This window comes from Gouania willdenowi, chromosome 8 (genome assembly GCF_900634775.1).
Source record: "Gouania willdenowi chromosome 8, fGouWil2.1, whole genome shotgun sequence".
Lineage (NCBI taxonomy): Eukaryota > Metazoa > Chordata > Actinopteri > Blenniiformes > Gobiesocidae > Gouania > Gouania willdenowi.
Genome location: NC_041051.1, coordinates 3,132,343 through 3,158,912, shown reverse-complemented (window position 1 = coordinate 3,158,912; position 26,570 = coordinate 3,132,343). Strand labels below are relative to the sequence as shown.

At 38.6% G+C, this 26,570-nt stretch overlaps 1 protein-coding gene and 1 pseudogene across 1 annotated transcript in view; both read left to right on the top strand.

The window, feature by feature from the left end:
- Positions 1-8,962: 8,962 nt before the first annotated feature.
- Positions 8,963-9,080, top strand: LOC114469102 (uncharacterized; annotated as a pseudogene).
- A 612-nt stretch (positions 9,081-9,692) lies between these two features.
- Positions 9,693-26,570, top strand: part of gng13b (guanine nucleotide binding protein (G protein), gamma 13b) — a 30,358-nt gene continuing 13,480 nt past the window's right edge. Inside the window, exon 1 of the mRNA XM_028456292.1 lies at positions 9,693-9,998. The gene's annotated coding sequence lies outside the window, so the exon portion shown is untranslated. The remainder of the gene's footprint in view (positions 9,999-26,570) is intronic.

Sequence of the window (26,570 nt, the reverse complement as noted above, 5' to 3'; positions counted from 1 at the left end):
TTGCTTTCCTCGGGCCTACAATTTAAGTTAATGGGTCGGCGTTGCTCGGGTCGGGCTTTATGAAAGCGGGCCCAGATTGGTTCGGCTGGGTTTTTTGGGCCCGATCTAACCTCTACTCTGCATGCGTCTGTGGAACCAAACAGTAGTTTAGTCTACTGTGTCTCCGGGCCGTCTTCTTCTCAATTTTTTTTATTGGCAGTGGCTATCCATACGGTTGCCGTATCTAAATACCGACATTCTATCCATGCGCAGCGCCCCTATTTGGCCAGTTTAGGTCACGTGATTGGTCAGTTTAGGTCGTGTGACTAAGACTAAACCTAACCCTAACCCTAATCCTAACCCTAAAACGCTACGTACGTGTACTTCGGTTACCAATTACACCGGGGTTTGTCCGTATGGCAACTGTACAAATGTACTGTACACTTTCTTTTTTATTTCCGGATTATTGGGCCGCCTCTCCAAGCCGTCGTGAACATGCAGCAGCCTCATTTGACGTCACCATCAGCGTCATTTGTCTTCACGTCTGCAGTGTTCAGACATAACAAGCAAAATGTGACACAAATTATTTTTGGACTCATTCTCTTTGGTGTAGAGCGCTTCATCACCCATTAGCATTAAAAAAAAAAGCTTAAAATGAATGTTTATTTTTTATCTCAAATCCTGCCCTATGCTCCTTTAATGCAATGATTGTTTGCTCAATAAATAAAAACAACATTCAACTCAAGATGTCCATCCAATGTGTGATTAAAACTTTAAATCATAAAAACAAATTCAAGTGCAATATAAGACATGTTTCCTTCTTTCTTTAAACACAGACAGTGAATGAAAAACAACATTTTGTTTTTCAAGCTCCTCTGCTCCTCTGTTAGCCATGACTGCCGCCGTGCTTGACTAGTGTGGCTTGATCATGCGCCCTCCACGTGAACAACTGTGTAGATGGATCCGTGTGGATCAACGTTGATCCGTTGCACCACTAGCGGCAACACACGTTATTTCTTAATAAACGGGTCAAACAGGACTGAGCTGTGAAAAACTGGAAGAAATCAATGGTTTGGGGGAAATCCCGGGACACGGAATGTAACTCTGAAAACCGGGACTGTCCCGGAAAATTTTTTGGAGATTTCAGCCAATCAGTGTTCACTTATCCTGTTATCATGTCAGGTTAACTCCTCCTCTGTATTTATGCTCCCATACAAAATATAATTTCAATCTGATATTTAAGTGCTAAGTTACGTGTCATTTAGTTCCTTGGACATTATGACATTTTTCCTAAGAAAGTCAAGAACATTATTTGACGGGGCTGCTCTCACTAGGAAAGGAGAATCATTCATCTTACTACAGATCAACACATGCCTTCCAGCAGAACAGGGTAGATACTTTTAAAAAGAGAATTCTACGCCACCATCAAATGCCTTTAAACCACATCAAACCAAATGGAGTTACATGAATGAAGCTCTTCCTTGAGTAATCACGATGTCACAGTTTGTAAATCATGTTAATCATGTTAACCTCCACAAACATGTGTTTAAAGTGCTTTTTATTGCATATGCAGTGTCTAAATAAAGAGGTAAAGGTTAGTCTTTCAGTTGAACTGTCTTTGTTGTTTGGTTAATGAGGTTCATATTCAATTTGATGTACAATTGATTTGATTTAATTTAATTTGAATAAAAAGAAAAACAAAACACAATTTGTTCTTGCATGAATTTAAAAACACAACAACAGGGGTATTAGCCTATAAAAATACATGCACACACACAAAAATCAAGCTTTCTGACAAATAACATTATACACACACAAACACACAGGCTTATGTCTGCACACTTGACCTGGATAAACACAACAGGGTGGCATCGCTCTCCCCTTTGACTGGCTCCATTAGAGGCCAAAGTGTAGTTGAGCCATAGACGCAGTCACAAAGAGACACAGTGGATTACAGTGAAGCAGCCCTGCACACAATAGACCAGGCCGGGGTGGCTGTGAGGTGGGGATGAAGGGGATAAACGGCCCAAGATGATGGAGGCAGTGGGAGGGAGAGAGGGATAGGAGGCAGGGATGATGGAAAATAGAGATTTAATCTATTGACATAAAGGCCCCAATGTTGGGCTGTAAATACATCAGCAGCCAACGTTCTCTAAATCTATCTTTTAATTCAATTGACTGTGATGTGGGAAATGCAACAAAACAGTTTTCCTGTCAGAAGTAGTTGTCAGGTTACTAAGAATACATCCATAAAGCATTGAGAGGAAGGTCAGGGAGTTTAAAGAGAAAATAAAGAAAAGCTAAATGGAAAGAAAAAACTGCTTCACTTCTAACTACTCAACTTAACTCGGTATCTTATCTTTTTCCCTAATCTATTTTGGTTGGTTAGATTTTTTAGGTTTCTGATAATATAGCTTCCATCCCACTCATGCCTCATTAATTAATGATCAGTGCTGAGTTAGAGCTCGTCTCTAAGTGCTGATGGTTGCTGTGTTTTACAGTGGGAAATGAAGCCGCACCTATTCACAGTGCACAGGCACACTTTTGCAGATAAATGTGCACTTCAAAGTACAACACTTGTGGCAGAAAACATACAGTATGTAGCGCTTTAAAGCTGTTGATTGCACTCAAGAACGAAACAAATTGTTAAAGCAGAAGGGCACTGTTCAGAACATACTTACAGGTTTTTATTGTCTCCTGTGGTTGTGAAAAAAGCCTTGAATAAATGTAACTAAACAAGTGGAATAAATGTGGAATAATGTTGTTTTGTGTTTCCAAAAGAAATTGCAATAACGTATTGTGTTCAATGTACTGTAAGAAAAAATCTTGAATGTTTCAGTGGCACCAAGTGTCTTTAAAAAACTTTTACATGTATTTCTAATAAATTAATACATTTCTGAATAAGTGGAGTGTGTGCTTTGAATAAACTCCATATGGATGTATTGCTGTGCAGCAAAAGAGAGTTAATGAAAAATAAAGTTTTTTCCAAATAATTGAGGATGAGATTTATTTAGCAGAGAAATCTGTGCATTTTTTAAGCCAGACAACAGCACCATCTTACTTAGCTGAGAAAATGTTAAAAGCCTCTTTACAAGTTAGCGTAGCAGGCTAAACAATGATCATAAACAGCTTCAAATTGACTGATATGCAGACATGGAGCAGTGAGGAGGAGATGCAGGCATTTGTGGAAAACTAACAGGAATAAAACAAAGCTCCATTTATCAGGGGCAATACAAGCAGAACCAGAGCCCGCCCCCAGGCATGCTCTGCTTGGCTGAGTCGATAAATACCTGGCACCTACATCAGCCAATAGCGTACATTGCAATACAAGCTGCACGCTATTGGCTAAAATATGTGTTATTTAGCATTGCACGAGACAGTTAAAAAAAGGCTAACATAATATGACTTAATACGAGGAGCGACTTATCTGTGGATTTTTTCAGGAATATAGTAAGTCTCTTGGAAAGTTCTCAAATGATCTTATACAAATTAAAAGAAAAACCTAGGGTTTTTTATAATATTGTCAGGGAGTTAAATGATTTATGAGGGTGTATAGTGTTCATTTAGGACATTATTATTATGTCCTAAATTATTATTCTATTATTATTATTCGATTCCTAGAGTTTGTTTAATTTACAGCTCAATCACAGCATAGCTTGATCACTTTTAACCAGGCGACAAATGAGCCTCATTAATCTGCACAATAATGTGTTGGCCCTACTCACACATACAGTATATACTGTATGTGAGGGTCTGTGGCATGCAGTCTCCTGACTGCACCATGCATTCCCACTAATGGCTGTAATGTAATGTAATCTAATCTTATCTAATCCGGATCGTTTTTACAAGCTGTGAGCATTCATCAAATATGTTGCACTATAAATGACTTCAGATTAACGAGAAACGAATTAGGGAGAGGCAACTTCCTGATTTAAAAACGGCTCATCATAAGCCAAAAGCCAGAAGGACTTTCCAGATACTTCTTTGTCAAAAGGGATATTTTTACCTTCTGTAGTCTACATTAATCCAAACATTAATCAGTCTATATCCAGCCAGATTTCTCTGTAAGATCCTTCTATTAGCAAAGGGCGGGTGTTAATCACTCAAATAACACATTGTTGAGCAGCTGAAGTCGTAGAATCAACACGATGAAGATTATTTTTAATCTTGAACACAATCTGATGTCATCCTCTTGGTTTTTGCTCAGGTTCATTGACCGTCTCTCTTATACAAACCTAAAGAAGACGTCTGAGTTTTTACATCTGACCCGTTGGCTTTTGATCCTGAGAATCAATGAGAAAAATCACACTGCATTTTTTTCCCTCAGGGCAGATTCTGCTTCACACTTCTTAACTGCTCGCTCAAGTCAGGTTGAACAGTGTAGGTGTATCACCTGTGGTCCAATGCTAATGCTTTTACGAACCAAAAGGACTTTAAAGAGAGGCAGACTGATGCTGACAGGTGACCATTTCCAGTTTTCTGACACCCATGTATCACCTTCACCTAAAATGGAGCGTGAATGGTTGGAGGTCACATCAATTGCCTTAGGTTTGGTCCTTTAGTTTTACACTAAATTTATAAAAAACCTAGTATAGGGCCGTATAGTAGTAGTATAGTATAGTGTAAGGAAATCTGAACCGTTTTTTAAAAATCTATCTCTCTTTATTCAAAATGAGGTCTAAACATGACACAGAAATGCCTCACATGAATGTTTTGGGACAATATCACATATTTACACACTACTTGTCACCGGAAAACGGGTGCGTGAATGTCTAGAAAATGTGACAAACGGATGAATTTATCCGTTTGTCACATTTTGAACATAATCATGTTATCACACATTAACTATGATTGAAAATGAATGCAGAACTTCATCTGAAATGTACTTTTAATGCATAATGATGAACAAGCAGATGAAATTATTATGAATGCATTCAAGTCGGAAAAGGCACTGATACAAAGACAGGTTTAGCTGTTGGTGTATTAGCTGAACTGGTGATGAGTTTACCTGGTGACAGGCACCTCCAAGCACACAGCTGCATCAGATTTTGTGCTAAATGTGAGGGTGATTCCCCTGGTGGCAGTAAATAAAGGCTTCACAAATTATGTTTTTGGACCATCTCACACATTTCCATGGTATTTTTCCCAGTGAACGCGTGGCTTAGGATCTAGCAGGGAGGATAACATCGCCCTCTCAAAGTAATCAGGTGTGATTTCTCATTTACGCGGACGTAAAGCAAAAATGAGTAAACCCTGAAACAAAATTTAGAAAATGATAATCGGAGGCCCTAGTAGTGATGCTAAATGATCACAATTAGATCCACTGGAACCTTTGCTGAGTTTGCAACATCTGACAACACAACCTCCTGGGAAGTTCTCACAGGAAGAACAAGCACGGAGTGAAACCAGATTGGTGTCGAGGGGGCACCGCTTTACACATTTTCATTTCAGTTTGAGCACAGCAGACCATTGATGACGGCAACAAGGATGCAGAACGGTACGTTTCTGTCAAAATCTATACCTGTGTTGATTAAGTGACACATTTGTTGAAGCATGAATCACCTTTACATGCTCATGTAACGAACTTCACTTGTTCATGTAAAGGTTTTTGTGCACTAAAAACTCATTGTATATTCAAGGTAGGGTAGGTAATTTCCTCCAATGCACTTTTTAAGTTTCTGATTGAAATTGTCTTTATGTCCTGACAGAATTTAAGAACTTTTGTGCTCTGAAACAAGAATAAAAAAAAAAATCCGTCATCTGTAGGAGCTGCAACCCTGTAAAAACTTCAACCAATGAAAAAAGACGGTTCGTACATATTGTTCTTTTTATTCTGAAATGGGTCTTCTTAAAAATATACTACCAACATTCTGGCATAGATACTGCAGTTACTTAGTTACTGTAAATATGACCACTTACTTCAAAGACAAGTAATTTAACGAGTTACTACTTCTAATTCAGTACTCAGAAATTTCATCATCTTCGCCACGTCATGTTTTCAGCATGAGGGCAAAATAAGTCAGTTCAATAAAGACTGTCTTTATTCTATAGCGAATACCAAGGTTTCTGCACAGCAACTCTTGCATGTTTTGACTAGCGCTATCAGCAACATTAGCAAAGAGAGCACTAAACGCCACCAGATTCGCAGGGACACACTCTCCCCTCAGCTCAACATCAGAATTTCCGACCATTCCGTCAGTCGCAACCTTTGAAAAATAAACTGTCTGCATCTGACTAAACAACCCTAAGCTGGACGCTTAACAGTTGGGGCTCTTTTTTTTTTACTTGTCTGCACATGCTGTCAAAGGTCAACACTACAAGAAGAGCAATCATTACGAGACAGCAATGCATGTTTTGTTATTGCAATGAAATAAATTAATTAATTTTTTTGCTTAATTGTGACCCTCCCTAAGGAAGGGTAAGAAACATTTTATTATAGTGAGGATGTAAAAAAGGAGAGCAGTGTTATACCAAGGTGGAGGGGGAGGGGAAAGGGAGCAGGGAGGAGAGACTCAAGGTAGGAAATATAAAGGGTGGGGAAGAATAAACTATTTTACAGTGAGAGTGAGATGTGAAGTTGCAGAACAAATTGTGATTATTATGTTGTGTAATCAAGCCAGTATAGTGACAAGTGTGAAACTTAGGTATAATAGTGGTGGCTGTGGACAGGGGGAATGAGTGAGTGGTAATACCTAAAGCAGGTATTTGGGATCAATGTGTCTAAAGTTAAACCCACTATGAGTTTTTGAAATGCTGTGAACATTCCTACTAGGGCTGGTGATATGAACCAAAACTCATATCTCAATATATTTTCTCAAAATGGGGATATATGATATAAATCTAGATAATTTTATCAAATAAAGTCTGACCAGAAAAACAATTGTGGGTTAAATTTGCTGATGCTAAATGCTACACAGGCTCATTTATTAACAAACAGCTGATCAATATGTGACACTCATTAATCATCTAACTGAGCTTTACATGTTGTTCTGAGATGTAAAAGCAGCGACTCATAAAACTAGTATTTTATATACATAATAAGCTATAATATATACATATATATGAAATAATATAGTTTTCTATATCGCCATAATAGAAAACTCCATACATCTTGAATCTCGATATATCGCCCAGCCCTAATTCCTAAATAATAAAAAAAATCTAAATAAAAACATAAATGTGTATATGAAGCACATGAGTTTATTTAATATACTTACAGTTTATATACAAGTCAACATGTTGCATATTTACTGTTAATTTCACGTTGCTTGGCTTTAAGTTAGACATTAACATTTTATTAACATTTTATATTTTCTGATCATTTCTCATGCTCACTCATATGGTTCTCTGGTATTCACTAATGACTTATTAGACACATTTATTACAGACTTTACATTATTTAACACTTTATAAACAGTGTATATTTGTGGAGCTTGTGATCGGCTGATTTTTCATGGTGACTTACGTGGTTCCTTCTGCTGTGGTAGACGTTATAATATCAGTTATTAATCTAACAGAACGTGTAACTGTGTCACATCCTGATGGTCTTTTGGAAAATAAACTCTGTGTCACATTTTACAACGTATTTACACCAGTTCTTTGTTTTTTTTCAGGTAGAAGTTCTCGTGAGGCTAGTGACAGCGTTCAGTTTAGTAAGGCATCTTTTAATTATCATTACATTAAAATACAGGATATTTACTGGAAAATACTAATACGGGAAGATGGCGGGAAAGAGGGGTAAAATACGGGAGTTTCCCGGCCAAAACCCCAGCAGAGGAGCCAAGGCCCACGCCCAGCAGACGACCAGAGCCGCGCCGAACGGGCAGCCGGCGGGTTCCCGCTCGGCAGGCCCAGAGCCAGCAGGGACCGGACCCCAGGCCAGAAGGACCCGGAACGAAAGCAGCACTGAGAGCAGCCCCCCAGGGACTATGACCATGCCCATAGCCGCCTAGGTTACCAAGGGGACGCTGCAAGTCGCCCCCAGGAACACCGATGGTGGCTCGTCCTGGACCATACATTATTGCTTTAGAAACAAACAGCATGGTTTACACATCTAAAAAACATTTCTTCAAACAAAAAAAACTAATTCTACAAGAATGTGACTTTTGACTCTAATATTATGATACTAATATTTTTTTTGGAAGTAAAGACAAGTTTCTTTGTATGTGTAAAACATGGGCCATGTTCAAAATGGCATACTAATGAAATACTCATACTAAGTTTGTCTCTAAGTTAGTATGTAATGAGTTCACATTAGGTAGTATAAAAAGATTGAGTAATACCCGGTTTTAGGGCTGGGCGATATAGACCAAAACTCATATCTCAATATTTTTTCTCAAAATGGCGATACACGATATAAATCTCGATATTTTTAACTCAATAAAGTCTGACCAGAAAGACAATTCTGGCTTAAATTTGCTGAACTATTAACAGTCTTCTTTCTTCTCTTATAAGGGACAGCACGTGTGAGTGAGTTCTGTAGTGTAGCTCATTTAGGAGAAGGTCTGGGTTAGAATGCACTCAGCAATCCATCTAATGATGCTTATATTGCTCTTCTGAAAAGTAAGAAAGTAGCGACTCCTAAAACGAGTATTTTAATACAAAATAAGCTATCAAATATACATCTCCGAAATATGGAAAAATTGTAAAGAAGGACACTTCTTTACATATTATTCATATGTATTTAATATGAATAATATTAAATACATGTATGATGTGATTTGTACTGATTGCATAAATAAAAAAATATAGATATATCTCAATATAGGCAATATTGTCCTTTTCTATATCGCCAAAATAGAAAATTCGATATATCTTGAATCACGATATATTGCCCAGCCCTACCCGGATGTATAATATATGGAGGCATTTTTTAAGTATGCATGGTGGGCACACTAGTCATACTCAACCGCCCCATGATACATTGCAAGCAGAACATAACATCATCCTATGACCGGCTTCAAGCTAAAAATCAAACATCCCCTTTTCTGGCCATACCAGCCTGTCATTGCCCGATCCCGTTAGATCTCGGAAGCTAAGCACATCTGGGCCTGGTTAGTAGTTGGATGGGAGACCACTGAGAACTCCAGGTGCCACAGTGGGGAGGCAGTCACCCCAGTGGTATCTGTCATTGTGCCCTTGGGCAAGGCACTTCACCTACATTGCCTAGTATGAATGTAGTGTGTGAGTGAGTGTTGGTGGTGGTCGGAGGGGCCGATGGCGCACTATGGCAGCCTCGCTTCCGTCAGTCTGCCCCAGGGCAGCTGTGGCTACAATAGCAGCTTACCACCACTAAGTGTGGAGTGAAAGAATAATGCCTTAATTCTGTAAAAGCGACTTTGAGTGTCTATGATAAAGCGCTATATAAAACTGATGCATTATTATTATTATTATTATTATTATTATTATTTTCAAAACAAAAGCTCTTCTTGTCTTCTATGACTTTTTACTTGTTTGATAGGTACATTTCTTATTTGCAAAACAAACTGCATTTGTATGTGAGTGGTGTTAAACATGAAACATGTTTTGTGTGTTCGTGAGGTTTTTTTCTTCATGATTTGAACTCCATGGAACCAACTCCACTAACTCCTCTGTGGACGTGCACGCTTGTTTCCATATTAGGGCAGAAGAGAAGTCAAAGTGTGCTCCTCTTGCTCCTTGTACCTGACTCTTCTGTTGCCGTGTCATCTTTCCTAACGCGCACACGCACGCACGCACGGTCCCGTGTGGGGGGTCGGGAGCGCGCAGCCGACCACTTGCCTAACTTGTCCTTCGCTGCCTCATTTCTCGGTCACCGTCCGAGGCAGCGACTACCTCAGCCTCCTCCTCCGACAGCCCGGACCCTCTCACTGCTGTTCCACCGCCATCCGACACTGCGGATTTTATCTCACACCTTCCCCCGCTGAGAGTGCGGAACGTGCCCGGGAATTAGCTGCTCCCTCCTCCGTCCGTGACCCTCCTCTCTCCGGCGGCTCCGGTTCACCTGCACCGGGCAAAGAGCAACAGCGTCCTGCGGTGAGGTAAGAGATGCTGCTGCAGCACTTTGAGGGGAAGATGGAGGCCAATTACTGGCTTTTCCACCGCATTAATCATTCACACTCTTCATTTATACTGTATTAGGGCTGGGCGATTTTGCCTAAAAAAGAAAAGAGAAAAAAAACTCCGATTTTTTAAAGAAAAACTCGAGTTTCGATTCGATTTTCATTTTTTTCCCCCAATGCACTTAGAAATGACTGCAGATATCAGATATATTGTCAAAAGTACAACTTTATTGCAGTGATTGTCCTCAAGCGTTAAAATGCATAAAACAATCCCAAAATAAAAAGTAAATGAGACTCTGTCATTCAACATTTTCAAGCTTTAACCCACGTTTAAGCAAAAGTGCAACAGTAACTTCACAGTAGCTTCAATTTTCTAATTAAGAAATCATATAACTACATATTTTATAATATATAACGTTACAATTAAACAAAAAATAAACTCTTATCTTATATTAGCATCTCAGCATAGTGCGAATAAAACATTAAACATGCCTGTGGCACACATATAGCCTACTCAAAGGGTAAACAAAGAGGGGGCTGTCTCACATCGCGCTACGGTAACCCACAAGGACGGAACACAAAAAAGTCAGAAAAAATGGTGATGGGAAAAAAACGGGGAAAAAAAATTTGTATTTTTTTTTTTTTTTTTAAACTCGAATTTGCAAAATAAAAATCATTTTAATCTACAAATTCGATAAATCGATTTTTTTTCCCCCAGCCCTATACAATACACTCCCAATTACTTTGTAATGTCACCCTGAAACCCTGGTTTATCACATCTAACTTTCTCCTCCTCATCCTCCTCTAGTTCCTCTTTAGTCTCAACTGAACCTGTTTCAAAGATACATGATGCTGCAATTCAATTCAATTAAAAAAAAAAAAAAAACTAAAAAGAATCAAAGTGCACAAAAAATATCGATATTCAATATCGATATTGGGACACCCCTACCTTCAACACTGGTTAAACGCCAAAGAGAACATGCGTGTTTTAAGGTGTGATTTAAAAACAGAAAGGGAGTCAGACTGTTGAATGTACAGAAGCAGCTCATTCCACAGTTTGGGACCAACAACAGAAAACACTCAGTCTCCTCTAAGTTTGCAATGCGTCTGAGGAACCATAAGCAACACTTGATCTGCTGACCTGAGTGAACGTGCTGGGGAGTAGGACACGAGCAGGTCAGGCAAATAACAAGGCCATTGAGGCATTTAAAAACAAACAAGTGAATTTTAAAATCAGTTCTGTCTTGGAATGGGAGCCAGTGAAGGAAAGACAGAACAGGTGAAACATGATCATGTTTTCATGAGCCAGCTAGAAGGCAACGTTCTGAACCAGCTGCAGGCGCGTGAGTGAGGACTGACTGATGCCAGTGTACAGACTACAGAGCGATACAATAGTCCAGCCGTGTGGTGACAAAAGCATGGCTCAGTATTTCAAAATTATGCCTTGAAAGTGAGGACTTTATCTTTGCTAGTTGCCTCAGATGGAGTAAACTTGCCTTCACCACGGCACTAATTTCATTTGTTTGTCACATTTAAAATTTTGATCCATTTTCACTCCAAGATTTGAAACTGTGGGCTTGACAAACTGTGAAAACGATTCTAGGTTTATTGAGGTGGCGCTACCAGAGTTGCTCGGCCCAATGAGGAGAACTTCAGTCTTTCTATCATTGAAGTGCAAAAAGTTAGCAGACATCCAGGATTTGATTTCATCAATGCGCTCCAAAAGTTGAATGATACAGAATGCATTCTCACGTTTAAGGGGCACATAGATTTGGCTGTCATCAGCATACAAGTGAAATGTCACCCCATATCTACGGAGAACAGATCCTAGCAGTAGCAGAGACAATGAAAACAGGAGTGGCCCGAGGAAGGACCCTTGCGGTTCTCCATACGACAGGGGTGCTATGGAGGAAAAGCAGTTCACTTTGATGGAGGCGACCTACAAATTAGTGAATTTGGTTGGGCTGGCTACAAAGGCCTTCTAATTTTGAATGGGATTAATTTGATATATTTAATAGTTTTTAGTGGTTTATTGAAATACAGTGTAGTTATTATTTGGCAAATGGGTTTCAGTCCTTTAACTATGAATGTGTTGTTAAGGTCTTGATAGACCACCCTGGTCCCTGCTCTGACCTCGCCCCTGGCTTTAAATACTCACCCGTGGTTGTGCTCCAGCATTATTTCCATCCTCTGCATTTCACGACCGTATTGATCAGATATAATCGACTGGATGTTGCCATGTTAGCTGACCTGCCCTCAGTCACCTCCGAGCTCATTGATGGGATTAAAAACAGAAAAACCAGGGTGGTCGTATGATCTGAAACATCATCTGTTTGCATCAACATTAATCATCCTCAGCAGCATCTCTGCCTCATTGAAACAAAAAAGCCTCTTTTTTAATCTTCACTCTCTGCTGGTCAGAGGAGCTCTGCCTGTTCCTTTCTATTTTTAGCATCCATTTACAATGCAGTAGCTTTAGTGGCAAAAAGAATCCCACACTCTGTTTCCACTATGCTTCCTATTTATCTGCATCTCCAACGTGCTCACATTTCTATCACTTTGTGGGGAAACTTCCACCACGACCCCCTCTGAGAGAGGCACAGGTGACACAGCCACATACTATAAATGTGAGCCCAAAGGTTCATCCATGAATGGATGTTTATAAGAGCACTACTCTCAAACTAAAACAATAACCTCCTTGTTTTGTTGACTTGAAGGCAAATCTCATGATCAGGCCATTTTTTTACTCATGTAGTTATTGTTTTGTAAAGTGTACAAACAACATATACGCACATCATAAGTTACACATAAACAGACCCATATATGCCTTTTATACACATTTATGCAAACTATTAGATAAACTATTAGATAAACTATTAGATAAACTATTAGATACTATTAGATAAACATTAGATAAACTATTAGATAAACATTAGATAAACTATTAGATAAACTATTAGATAAACATTAGATAAACTATTAGATACTATTAGATTAACATTAGATAAACTATTAGATAAACTATTAGATACTATTAGATACTATTAGATTAACATTAGATAAACTATTAGATAAACATTAGATAAACTATTAGATAAACTATTAGATAAACATTAGATACTATTAGATAAACATTAGATAAACTATTAGATAAACATTAGATAAACATTAGATAAACTATTAGATAAACTATTAGATAAACATTAGATACTATTAGATAAACATTAGATAAACTATTAGATAAACATTAGATAAACTATTAGATAAACTATTAGATAAACATTAGATAAACTATTAGATTAACATTAGATAAACTATTAGATAAACATTAGATAAACTATTAGATAAACATTAGATAAACATTAGATAAACTATTAGATAAACATTAGATAAACATTAGATAAACTATTAGATAAACATTAGATAAACATTAGATAAACTATTAGATAAACTATTAGATAAACATTAGATACTATTAGATAAACATTAGATAAACTATTAGATAAACATTAGATAAACTATTAGATAAACTATTAGATAAACATTAGATAAACTATTAGATTAACATTAGATAAACTATTAGATAAACATTAGATAAACTATTAGATAAACTATTAGATAAACTATTAGATAAACATTAGATAAACTATTAGATTAACATTAGATAAACTATTAGATAAACATTAGATAAACTATTAGATAAACATTAGATAAACTATTAGATAAACTATTAGATAAACTATTAGATAAACATTAGATAAACTATTAGATAAACATTAGATAAACTATTAGATAAACTATTAGATAAACATTAGATACACTATTAGATAAACATTAGATAAACTATTAGATAAACTATTAGATAAACATTAGATACACTATTAGATAAACATTAGATAAACTATTAGATAAACTATTAGATAAACTATTAGATAAACATTAGATAAACTGTTAGATAAACATTAGATAAACTATTAGATACTATTAGATTAACATTAGATAAACTATTAGATAAACATTAGATAAACTATTAGATTAACATTAGATAAACTATTAGATAAACATTAGATAAACTATTAGATAAACTATTAGATAAACTATTAGATAAACATTAGATAAACTATTAGATAAACATTAGATAAACTATTAGATAAACTATTAGATAAACATTAGATACACTATTAGATAAACATTAGATAAACTATTAGATAAACTATTAGATAAACTATTAGATAAACATTAGATAAACTATTAGATAAACATTAGATAAACTATTAGATAAACTATTAGATAAACATTAGATAAACTATTAGATAAACTATTAGAGAAGAGGAAAATCAGAGAGGGCTGCTCTCGAGCTGGGCAATATCGACCAAAACTCATATATCAATATTTTTTTCTCAAAATGATATAAATCTTGATAATTTGAATTCCAATGAAGTCTAATCAGAATATCAATTCTGGATTAAATTTGCTAATGCATAATTCTCCAAAGGCACATTTGTTAACAAACAGCTGCACAATATGCACCACTTTTGGCTTTTTCTCCTCTAAGGGACAGCACGTGTGAGTGAGTTCTGTTGTGTGGTCAAGGTCTGGGTTAGAACGCACTCCATTGAACTGTGCTTTTCATGCTGGTCTAAGAAGTAGAGAAAGTCCTAAAAAAAGTATTTTAAAACAAAATAAGCTATAAAATATATATATATATATATTAGGATATAGGCGATATTGTAATTTTCTATATTGCCGAAATAGAAATGTTGATATATCATACATCCCGATATATTGCCCAGCTCTAGTCCATACTACATTCATTGCATGTTATTCATTGTTTAATATTTTAGTTCAAGGAGGGATCTTTTGTAAGAAAATGTAATTAACACTGTAGTTTTTAATGAAATAACAGTAATAATGCTTTGGCAAGCTCTGATCTCTTCATTGCACGTGTCCCAGTTTAGACTTGCAGATTAATAGGACGCTTCAAAAGTAATTACACACCTTCATTAAAAAATCTAGTCCATAAGTTTCATGTGTGCACATGTCAAAATGTGTGCATGAACAAAGTGAGTAAACCTTTGTGAATCAAAGATGCAGTTGCAGATTTTCTGTGGATAAGAATTTGGAATTTGTTGCCAAATTCATATCATATAATGGTTTGTGCACTAATATTTGTGCACATACGTCTGCAGTGCAAACACAAATCCTTTAACTTTACCCCATCAGGATTTATTAAGAGAAAGTTTGTTATGGGTTTTGAACAAAATGGTTTTACACAAACTTTTGATGATTAATAAAATAATTAAACACTGAGGTTTGCTTCACATTTCAGGTTAAAATCGTACAACTAACAATTACTACCACAGTGCAGCCCGGTTGTGCTCACTCCTGCCACCTAGTGACATGAAGCAATATTTATTCTCCACACTTTCACAGCTACAGTATCTGATCCAGGTTTAGATCGACTGATTGAAAACGGATGATTTCATCTAGTACATTATAATGTCACTACTTTGAAAACTCACTACTTTAGAAGAACAGAAGAATGTAATAGATTTTTATTTGTCATTCAACAATGTATTCTCTAATCTGTGTATTGGGAAAGAAATGTTGCTTCTACCTCGTGAAATCAGACAAGCAGTATTACACTGAAATGTTTCTGGCAGAATATAAAAGATACATTTACACTTTCCCTAATATCAGACATTTTTGAGTCAAAGGTGATTTGTAGCCTTCATTTTACAGTCATTAGATGACTTTATGTTTATATTTTGTAGGTAATGTTAATAACTTGTTAAGAGTGCACATAAGGAGGAACGTTCACCCTATATCTAATGGAAAATCTATCCATCCATTTTCAGACCCGCTTGTTCCTGTTTTTTTCAGGGTCGCAGGGATCTGCCGGTGCCTATCTCCAGCTCACACTGGTCGCTAGGCGGGGGTACACCCTGGACAGGGCGCCAGTAATGGAAAATCCTTTATAGTAATATAGACAGATTTTATTTAAATTGTTTCAGAAAAAGCTAGTGTGAAAGAGATACATGCACAAATTGACTTCTAGTATTATTATTTATTTCTCTCAAAATGAAGAGGCACATTTACTTTAGCAAGGAAGGAGTAGCAGAATCTTTGCAGTGACTAATATCTAAATATAGTTTTGATCACCTGTGATAATCTGTTTCTGCTTCATTTTTATTAGCAACCAATAGGTAAAGCATAATGTGTTTGCGTTCCAAAGTAAAGAGAGATAAAGCTCAGGTCAGAGAGTCCACAGAATGAATAGCGTGTAAGAGCATCTCCATATCGACAGCACAGCTGCTGTAATGCATCACAGCAGGTGAAAAATGTTCAGCGTTTTAGCTGCACTGGCAGCTCTGGTGATTCAAGCCAACTTTGATTAAAACTCAGAAAATTAACTTTTTTTTTTTTCAAGGAACCAAAATGACAATTTGAGTGTGTGCTAATAAAGCAGCAGTATTTTCCTGTTTGCTGTAAGTCATGTGCATCGCTCTGCTTCCTCCTCCTGCAGGCCTTACATGCATCCTTTCCTTTTTCTCTGTTCTCACATTCACCCTGCAGCGCTCTCAGCCACAAACATAAGCACTTTGTCCAATCAGCCACGGCTGGTCGACAAAGCACACACACACATCCTTATTTATGGAGCTCACTGAGCGGCTATGCAAAAGTGGGTCTGAATTTAGATCTAACCATGAAGCATTTAAAGGTCCAGTATTCAGCTATTTTTCACCATCTCCATTTGTTTTAAGAACCCCAACATCACAGTATTTGAGGTTTATTTTCCCAAACTCGCCTGTTTTCTGGAGTTTTAGCCTCTGAAAAGTCACTTCAATGACGCTTCTAAAAACAGGCTGTTTTGGGGCCTTCATGCATATGCATGAGTAGGCATGTCGGTAGACGTTGACTTCATGCCTTGCTCTGAGACACGATCAGTGATCACTATAGGGATTTTCTTTTGCTATCCATGTTTTCAGCCAAAAAACTGCAGTAAAACACATGGCTATGTAAGCTGTTATTGTGATTGCGAGTCCGTCTCAGCGCTGCTTCTGGGTGTGTGTTTATCACATCAGCAGCAGCGGAGTCAGACAGCTGTTTCAAACACTCACTGGAGTGTTAAGATGCAAAGTCACTTTCTTGTCATCCTCATTTCTAACCACAGGAATAGTGCATTTAAGGTGATAATCATTTTTTTGTCCAACTGCTGCGTCACATTGTGTCACAAACACGTCAGATCATGTCAAAGGTGATACGAGGCGATGTAACGGCTACTAAAAGTGGAACTGATTGTAACTGCTCCCTGGGTGCTACACCGTTGCTGCCCACTGCTCCTCAGCGAGGGGTTAAATACAGAGAACACATTAAGTGTATCGAGCTTTACATATATGACAATAAAATATATTCTATATTAAACTGCAGTGCTTGTTTTACCTGTGAGGTAGTTTGAGAGGGAGGAGCTCACATTCTTATAGGGTAGGAGGAGCCAGGATTGTCAGGAGGAGGAGTTTCAGTGATGTCACGTAACAATGTGAGAAAAATCCAACTCACCCGTTTGGAGCAGATTTTTTACAAAATGTGGGATAACAAGGGAAGGAGGAAATGTCATCCCTCTGAATGCACAGTATATCACTGTAGCAAAACCATTATAAAGTGATTTTTTCATAATACTGCCCCTTTAAATCACCTTATTTTACTGGTCAAAAGTGAAAACTCTTTGCACTCCTCATGAGCTCCAGTGAAACCAGAGAGATGTGCACAGTGCATGTGGAAAAGGGTTGGTTTTCCAACACAATAGTACAGTGACCGTAATGACATTGTGTTCCCTGAGAGGGTAACGCTAATCATATTTTATCATGACACCTGTAAAAAGGTGGAAAACTTGCAGCAGGAAGTGAATATCTTACCATCAAAGCTGAAGTGCGAGAAGTAAGTAAGTAATATTTATTTATATAGCACCTTTTACAGACAGAAGTCACAAAGTGCTTCACAATACATACAGTGCATACAATACAATACAAATTGCAGTTACAGTCACAAGAATATGATGGTCATAAAACAACCCTTTATCACTGGAATTTAAAATGCTTTCTGAAACAAATAGGTTTTCAGTTGGCTCTTAAAAGCATCAACGTGTAGCCCAGTAGGAAAACAGTTTTTTGTTAGTAAATATTAGAGGATGTTCACTGATTACTAAAGGTTATTTGTTTTTATTTAACTCTGTACATTTGAACACAGATTTGTATTTTTCTGATAGTTTAGAAGTAATGGTTATTTTTGTATGTAACCTAAACCATTTGTATAATTCAAAGAATATGTTTGTTTGGTTTTAAAAAAAAGTATGTGTGGTAACCAAAAGTGACCAGAGGGGGAGCTGTGAGCAAAAAGAGACGGCCACGCTGGGTGTAGGGAGAAGAAGAATGAAAAACGGGAGAAAGAAGGAGATGACAGAGCAGATAGAGTAAAGACTTAAAAAGAAAAGGAACTCTGTTTACAGTTTCATTTTGGACAATACCAACCACACATAAGAGTTAGTGAGATCGTCAGCCCGACGCAGTCGAAGGAATGGACTCTGTGTGTGAGTTGGAGGAAGTGGTACGTCAGACCGACGCACGGACATCAACCGTTAGCATTTAGCATTGCTTGTCCAGCAAAGTAAATACGTGCTACGGCGTCAATCAGCCATCCACCTGACCTGCTCGGGAAACGAGAGGAGAAACCAGTCAGGGCTGCGTGAAGAGGACTGCGGCTGTCGGCGAGCGGAGAGGATCGTCAATGTTGGAGGAGCTAACACCACGAGGAGCGCTGGAATCTGGAACGCACCACGGAGATCAGTCATCTTCAATCAATCAATCAATCAATCAATCTTTATTTGTATAGCGCCAAATCATAACCAATGGTATCTCAAGGCACTTTACAGTAGAGCAGTCTTAAGGACGGACTCTTCATTTTATGGATACACACATATGCATATATACGTATATACACATACATATGTATCCCACACCCAACATGAATTCATCATGGCGGCAAGGAAAACCTTCTGTTAAGCAGCAGGAACCTTGTGTGGATCCCATTCCTATGATGAACAGCCATCCACGTTATGCTGTGTTGGGTGTGTGCAGAGAAAAGGGTGGAGACAGAGCCGCTGAGTCTCTGTAACTCCACACTGAGGATCCCACGGACCTGCAAGACAAAAGCCAGAAGGAGTACAGGAGCAAACACACAAGGGAGTAAGCAGACATAGAGGGAGTGTTTGAAAGAGGAATGGGACCCTCTCCGGTCCCTCTCTAACCTAAATGACCTCTCTCTTAACGCCCTCTCCAACCTCTCTCCAACCGAGCATGCCAGACCCCCCCCCCGGCAGTCTATGCCTATTGCATCTTAATTATGAGCTATGAGCTGGTTCCTAACTAAAAGCTTTATCAAAGAGGAATGTTTTGAGCCTAACCTTAAAGGTAGAGAGGGTGTCTGCCCCCCGAACCGTGGTTGGTAGATGGTTCCAGAGAAGTGGGGCCTGATAACTGAAAGCTCTTCCTCCTATACTACTTTTAGAGATGAATGGAACAACGAGTAGTCCAGCATTTTGAGAGCGTAGTGTTCTGGGGGGATTGTATGGCACTACAAGCTCCTTGAGATAGACTGGTGCCTGTCCATTTAGGGCTTTATAAGTGAGAAGAAGAATCTTGAATTCTATTCTATATTTTATGGGAAGCCAATGCAGAGAGGCTAATACAGGAGTAATGTGATCTCTTCTCCTAGTTTTAGTCAGTACACGTGCTGCAGCATTTTGAACCAGCTGAAGTGTCTTAAGCGACTTGCTCGGGCAGCCTGCTAAAAGAGAATTACAATAATCCAGTCTAGAGGTAACAAAAGCATGGACTAGTTTTTCGGCGTCGCCCTGAGACAGGATAGATCTGATTTTAGCAATGTTACGGAGATGAAAGAAGGCAGTTCTTGAAGTTTGTTTTATGTGAGAGTTGAAGGATAAGTCCTGATCAAATAGAACCCCAAGGTTCTATTTGAAAGAGCGGGAAAGAGAGGAGATCGCCCGAAATACAGGCCTGAACTCATTTTATTTTATTTTATTTTATATGCCGGCTTCTTGGGGTTTTTTTTCGTTTTATTTTATTACAGTGGGCCCACATATTGTTTTTTTGTTTTCATTGGCAAAACAGTGAATGTGTTTTATGATTGGTTGATTCAAAAGGACTAAAACAAAACGTTTCATATAAAGAACTATTACTCCTTACTTCTGGTAGTTATTATTGGTGGTTATTTGAATGTGTTTTCCTTGTGTTATGTTATAGTATGTTATTGGTAATTGGATATGCTAATTTAGAAATCAATATCCTTTATTAAAGAGTCCCAGGGCCTTGCTCAAAATAATTAGAGGGAGCAAGAGCGTTACAAACGGAATCAAGCAAACGCAAGGAAAACGGAAGATCGTTCCAGAGCGTTGGCGCGACCGCCTGGAAGGAGCGATCTCCTCTGGTCTTGTAATGGGTACGGGGGACCATGAGCAGGTTCTGATCTTGAGACCTCAGCCTCCGGGAGGGGGTATAAGGACACAACAAGTCTCTAATGTAGGAGGGAGCCTGACCATGCAAGGCTCTGAAGGTCAGCACCAGAAGTTTAAAATTGAAACGAAAAGTGACTGGGAGCCAATGAAGGGCTTTTAGAATGGGAGTTTAGACAAGAAAATAAGCTGTTACAATAGTCTAAACGGGAAGACACAAAGGCGTGGCTAATCATCTCAAGATCATCTCTGGACACAAGTGAACGAAGTTTAGAGATTTTCCTCAGTTGGTAAAAACAGTTCCTTGTCAGCAGTTTAGAGTGGTGCTCTAATGACATTGCTTTGTCAAAGATAATGCCAAGATTTCTAAGGCTTGTTTTAGCAGACAAACTCAGGTCGCCCAAATACTGGTGAATCCCTGGGATAGCGTCATCAGGGGCAAACACCAGCACCTCCGTTTTGTCTGGGTTCAGTTGTAGGGAATTTGCACCGAGCCATTGTTTAACTTGCGCAAGACATTTCAGCAGAGAGCTTAATTTCTGGATCTCAGAGGGCTTAAAAGAGCAGTAAAGCTGAATATCATCCGCAAACAAATGGTAGGAAACATCATCAAAGGTCTGGATAATTTTCCCTAATGGAAGGATATAGAGTAAAAACAAAATCGGGCCCAAAACAGAGCCCTGGGGAACCCCACACAGCAAATCAGCAGGGTCAGACAGGAACTCATTTGCATAGACACTAAAACTCCTCCCCGACAAATACGAGGAGACCCACTCCAAGACTGGTCCAGACATTCTAACCAGGTCATGCAGTCTTGTCAACATGGTTAGATGATTCACAGTGTCAAATGCTGACGAGAGATCTAACAACACAAGAACAGCACATTTTCCAGAGTCCGCGGACATCATAATATCACTGGACACTTTAAGCAGGGCGGTTTCCGTGGAGTGATTCTTACGGAAACCGGACTGAAAAGTGTCGAAAATGTTGTGTTTCTCCAAGAAGGGTACCAACTGATCAGAGACCACCTTCTCCAACACTTTGGACAAAAACGGAAGTTTAGAAATGGGCCTGAAGTTTTTTAAATCTGCTGGGTCCAGATTGGGCTTTTTGAGAAGTGGTTCTACAGTTGCGTGTTTGAAAGAACTGGGGAAAACACCAGTTGACAGGGAAAGGTTGATCAGATTGGTAACCCAGGGGCCAATGGCATCAAAGACTTTTACAAAAAATCTACAGGGCAGAACATCAGACATACAGAAAGAGGGCTTCATTTTGGTTACCATAGATGAGACATCGGCCTGTGTTACAAGGCTAAAAGAGGAGCACTCGTGGGAAACAAGCTCAACAGCACCAGGTGTGCAGAACGAGAGCAAAGGAAGATTATCATTGATATCCTGGAGTTTATCGATAAAATAGTTTAGGAAATCATTGCTGTCAGCTTTACAGAACACAGGTTTAAGAGGAGCAGCAGGACATACAATAGAGTTGATGGTATCAAACAATACTTGAGGTTTTTTCTTGTTCAAAGTGATCAGCTGACGAAAGTAGTCAGATCTGGCATTTTTTATAATTTCGTTTAAAGAAGACATAAGTTCCCTCAGATGCAACCTATGAACCTCAAGTTTGGAAGACTTCCACAGACGCTCAGTTTTTCGACATAGTCTCTTCAAATCACGAATACCATCACTAATCCAGGGACTCGGTGCTTTGCGAGTCACCAGGTTGGATTTGACAGGTGCAACAAGATCCATAATGAACTCACAATGGCTATTAAAGCTGTGGATGAGACTGTCTACATCATTACATTGCAAGAACAGTTCCGAGTTAAACATGATGATCCGCCTCTGTGACCTAAGCTCAGAAAGGACAGGCTCAGGACTGGAGATTAAATCAAATAAAACACAGCAATGGTCACTCATATGGACATCCTCTATACAAAGGTTGGCAACATTAAGACCAAGTGAAAAAACAAGGTCTAGCGTGTGACCCTTTTGATGAGTAGGGCCAAAGACGTGTTGCTCAAAATTAAAAGTTTCAATCATTGTTAAAAGTTCCACTGCTGGGCAGGATGTGCTGTCGTCAACATGAATATTAAAATCTCCAAGGATTAAAACATTTTCCAACTTGATTATTGAAGATAAAAAGTCACTAAAATCCTTTAAAAAGGCAGCAGCAGGTCCAGGGGGACGATAAACCAGCATACAATAAAATGAGCGGGGCGAACCAACTTTAAACATTTGTGATTCAAAGGAAGGGAAGACTTGAGTATTCATCACTTTACAGGTGAAAGTGTCCCTGTAAACCATAGCAAGACCTCCTCCGCGACGAGAGGGGCGGGGCCTCCCAAAAACTGAGCAGCTGTCAGGACAGAGTTCATTTAGATGAATAAACTCCTCTTCTCTCTGCCATGTCTCCGTGATGAACATAAAATCCATGTTTTTCATGGTAAACAGTTCATTCAAGGAGAAAGATTTGTTCGCAATAGAATGGGCATTCAATAGGCCAAGCCGAATCAAGGGTGACGTCACGGACTTTGCGTCAGCTGGAGCTGTACGAGCTGGACACAGCGGGATTGGTCGAAGGCACGCAACACGGTCATGTGCTCTCCATCTGTGACGGGAAGTCAGGTGGTTGTTGACCGGTGTAAACACGGAAAGATATGGAGGCGATATATCCCAACGATCACAATTCCAACGTTGCACTGGCTCCAGGGAACCGGAGGAGATGACACGGGAGGAGAGCGCGGCGCCACCGCGGCGCACACCAAGGAGAGGAATCCTCCGTAAGCACCTGACCCGGCGATCCAGGGCGTCGGTTCCCAAACGTGGAGCCCACCTGCGTCTAACTTGGACGCCGGACCGACAGCCTCGTTTCCTCTGCCTCCTCTTTTTGCCAGGAGTTCGAGACAGCAACAAATACTCAGGTGAGTCCCGCGGGCAAACAAAGGGGGGAGGAAAAGTTTGTTTGTACCTGTCCCACTTACTATATAGGGACTCCATAGACTCCTTTATGCGAAAAAGAGAGCCACGATCGTAACTCCGGACAGCAGAAACAAATCCATTTGATAGTCGGGCTGATATGACCACATAATTTGCAAGAACACTCAACAAGAGCCGACATAGGAGTCGAGCAGAGGCTTGGCCGAGCACAGGCGCCATCTTGTCCACCAAGACTCTGTAATCAAGAAGCTGGAAAAAGTGACTTTGACCAAAGTGTGGAGTCTCTCAGTCTGTAGTGGCCAAATAAACCTGATCAATGCAAAGAAAAGCAGCAAAGTGGCTTTTTTTACATTGACATTAACACAATGCTGTCAACCCACACAAAATACACAGACATAATAATGACTGGACTCAAATACATCTTACTTCTCATCTTACAGTTTAGGACTGAACAACTGGACTTAAGAGAAGTATTTCTTTTTAAATTACTGGTTTTACAGTGACGTTTTTACCTATCTACCTAGGGCTGAACAATTTTGGAAAATAATCTAATTGCGATTTTTTTCCTCAATATTGCGATTGTGATTTTATTTGTGATTATTTTTTCAAGGTCCTCTTCTCATGTATTTTTCAATAAGCATAATCAATAAATCAATGTATTGTGTTCTAATAAACAATATCAGATGAATTATACATAAATTGTTCTTTCTTATAGGCTAGGCTTATCTTAAGAGAAATGAAAATGAAGCATTAATTAATATTAAAGACAGTTTATTTATGTACTTTAATTACAGTTGTAAATTTAAATACTTTGACTTGCAGTCTTGTAAGGATTCACCACGACAACAAAATTCTGCCTAACAGAATTAAAAACTAAAGTGCAGAAAAGCAAGGAGAACAAATATGTGCTTAAACAAATTACACATTTTTTAGTAAAATCAAAGTCCCAATAAACACAAAAAAGACATCTGTATGTTTTTATTAAACGTTAGAAAGTTTGTGGTGAAAGAGGGCGGGAGGCTTGCAGGGTACCCGGGGCGGCGTCGGACAGGGCGACACCGCTACGCTCAGTTTAAAAATTCCACCAATTCTCTTATTTTGAAAGGTCTACTTTCACCCCAGCCTGCTGCAGCTTGACTCACCTCCCCTGTGTTCTTACGACCAGGGGCCTCATTTATAAAACTGTGCGTAAGTACGCTTACTTCAGCTGACGTACGCTAAAAACCTTTACATTTCTATGAGAGGGCGCATGCAGTTAATACACGGATGGTTTTGTTTTAGTTAGTCCCATTAGAACTAGTTGCATAAATGTACTCAACAAAAACCAACAACACTAAATATAAATAAATACTGACGAAAGGTGATATTTCCAATTCTTTTATTACAGATACTCACAGTTTAATACAGTGGTTGTTACTGAACCCAGCAAGCTTCATCAGTGCATTCACCGAAATGTTTGTACTTGGAAAAATTAAATATGATTTCATCATTAATTCAGTTGTGTGTTCTTGTATTTTTCATCTCCATGAAGTGTTGCCTTAGTTTTGCCAGCGCTTGACTACAATTGGTCGACTGCACTGCAAACCATGCACTGAGGACGCCTTCCATCACATTCCGTCATACACAGCATTGTACATGTTCTCCAAACCACTTTATTTTTTTAGTATGAAGTGATTGAAAGATTAAAAAAATCACAAATTAAGTGATGATAGCGGAGCGAGACGTCATGAACAATACGAGTTTTTATTTTTAAAAATTATTTTTTAAGATTTAAATGTAATCTTGTTATCCTAATTCATCTTTTAATTTACTAGTTTATCATGGAAATTCCTTTTGTGTAACACATTCTAACTGTGTGTGTCTTCACTCCTGCACTCAGCAAAGCCCTGGGGTTGGACTGAACCCAGGTTAAGAACCACTGGTGTTACATGAGTTGCTCTTTGGAGGCCAAGAGAGAAACAGCAGCGCATGTGGAGTCTGCTAATGTGTAGTAATGGATAAAATGTTTCAAATTGGTGAAAAGGAAGCAGTTAGTGAGGAGACATCTGTGAAAGACAGCAGGAGACGGACAGAAAATAGATATGAGCGCACAATGAAAGAAAGCGAGTGAGAAGGCAGCAGAGCGGACAGCTGCTTCACTCTATCTTTACTATTAAAAAGTCAGTGTGTTAGATGGCTGGGAGCAGCACGGCACCAAAACGGTCAAAAAGTGGTTTTAAATGTACAGTGTGGCGACTAAAAACAGAGTCTAAAGCAAAGTTGACAAAGGACAAACATGGAGATATTTACATAGAGACCTGTAGGGCACATGAGAACCAGTGTCATCTGAGAAGGCAAGGACAATCCAACGGGTAAATAAAAAAATTAAAAAACCGACAATTAATAAACTGAATACATTGAAAAGTGTAGATTAAAACATTTTATTCCGACCTAAAAACAGTGTTGTGCGAGTTACTGACGAACAGTTGGCCGGGTTTACATCGAAGCGCTGGTGACGACTAGGAGTGTGACGATATCTCCATATGCCGGTATATCACGATATTTTTTCTCACGATCAATTATCGATATGCTCGTGCTATCGATTTGTTTTTTGTTTTTTTTTTTGATTTAAGATTTATTTTCAAAACCTTTTCTGCTTTTTCACTAAAATGTACAGGTACGTCTTCACTTTGTTATTATTCTCTGGAGCGATGTCATCGGTTGCTCAGCGGTGTCGACGCTGCTCACACACACAGACCTGCTTACGTTATAACCTACGTTAAATTGCTGTGTAGTGATATATATCATGGATCGATACTTGGTTAAAGACCAGACCCCCACCCAACAAAGTCTAAGGTCCCACAAACATGTTGACAGAGACGAAACATACAGTAAGACGTCTAACTAACGTCACTATTCATCCATTCCAACTTATGAAACGCAATATTTTTACTTCTATTTTACTTGTTCACAGACAAAGCTGGTCCCATTAGACAGTAATGTAAATATTGTGATTATTACACCAGAATATCCTGTTATTAATGCTCTCAGTATATTAATGATTTGGTTTAATTATAGGACATCAGTCCATAACTTTATGGAACT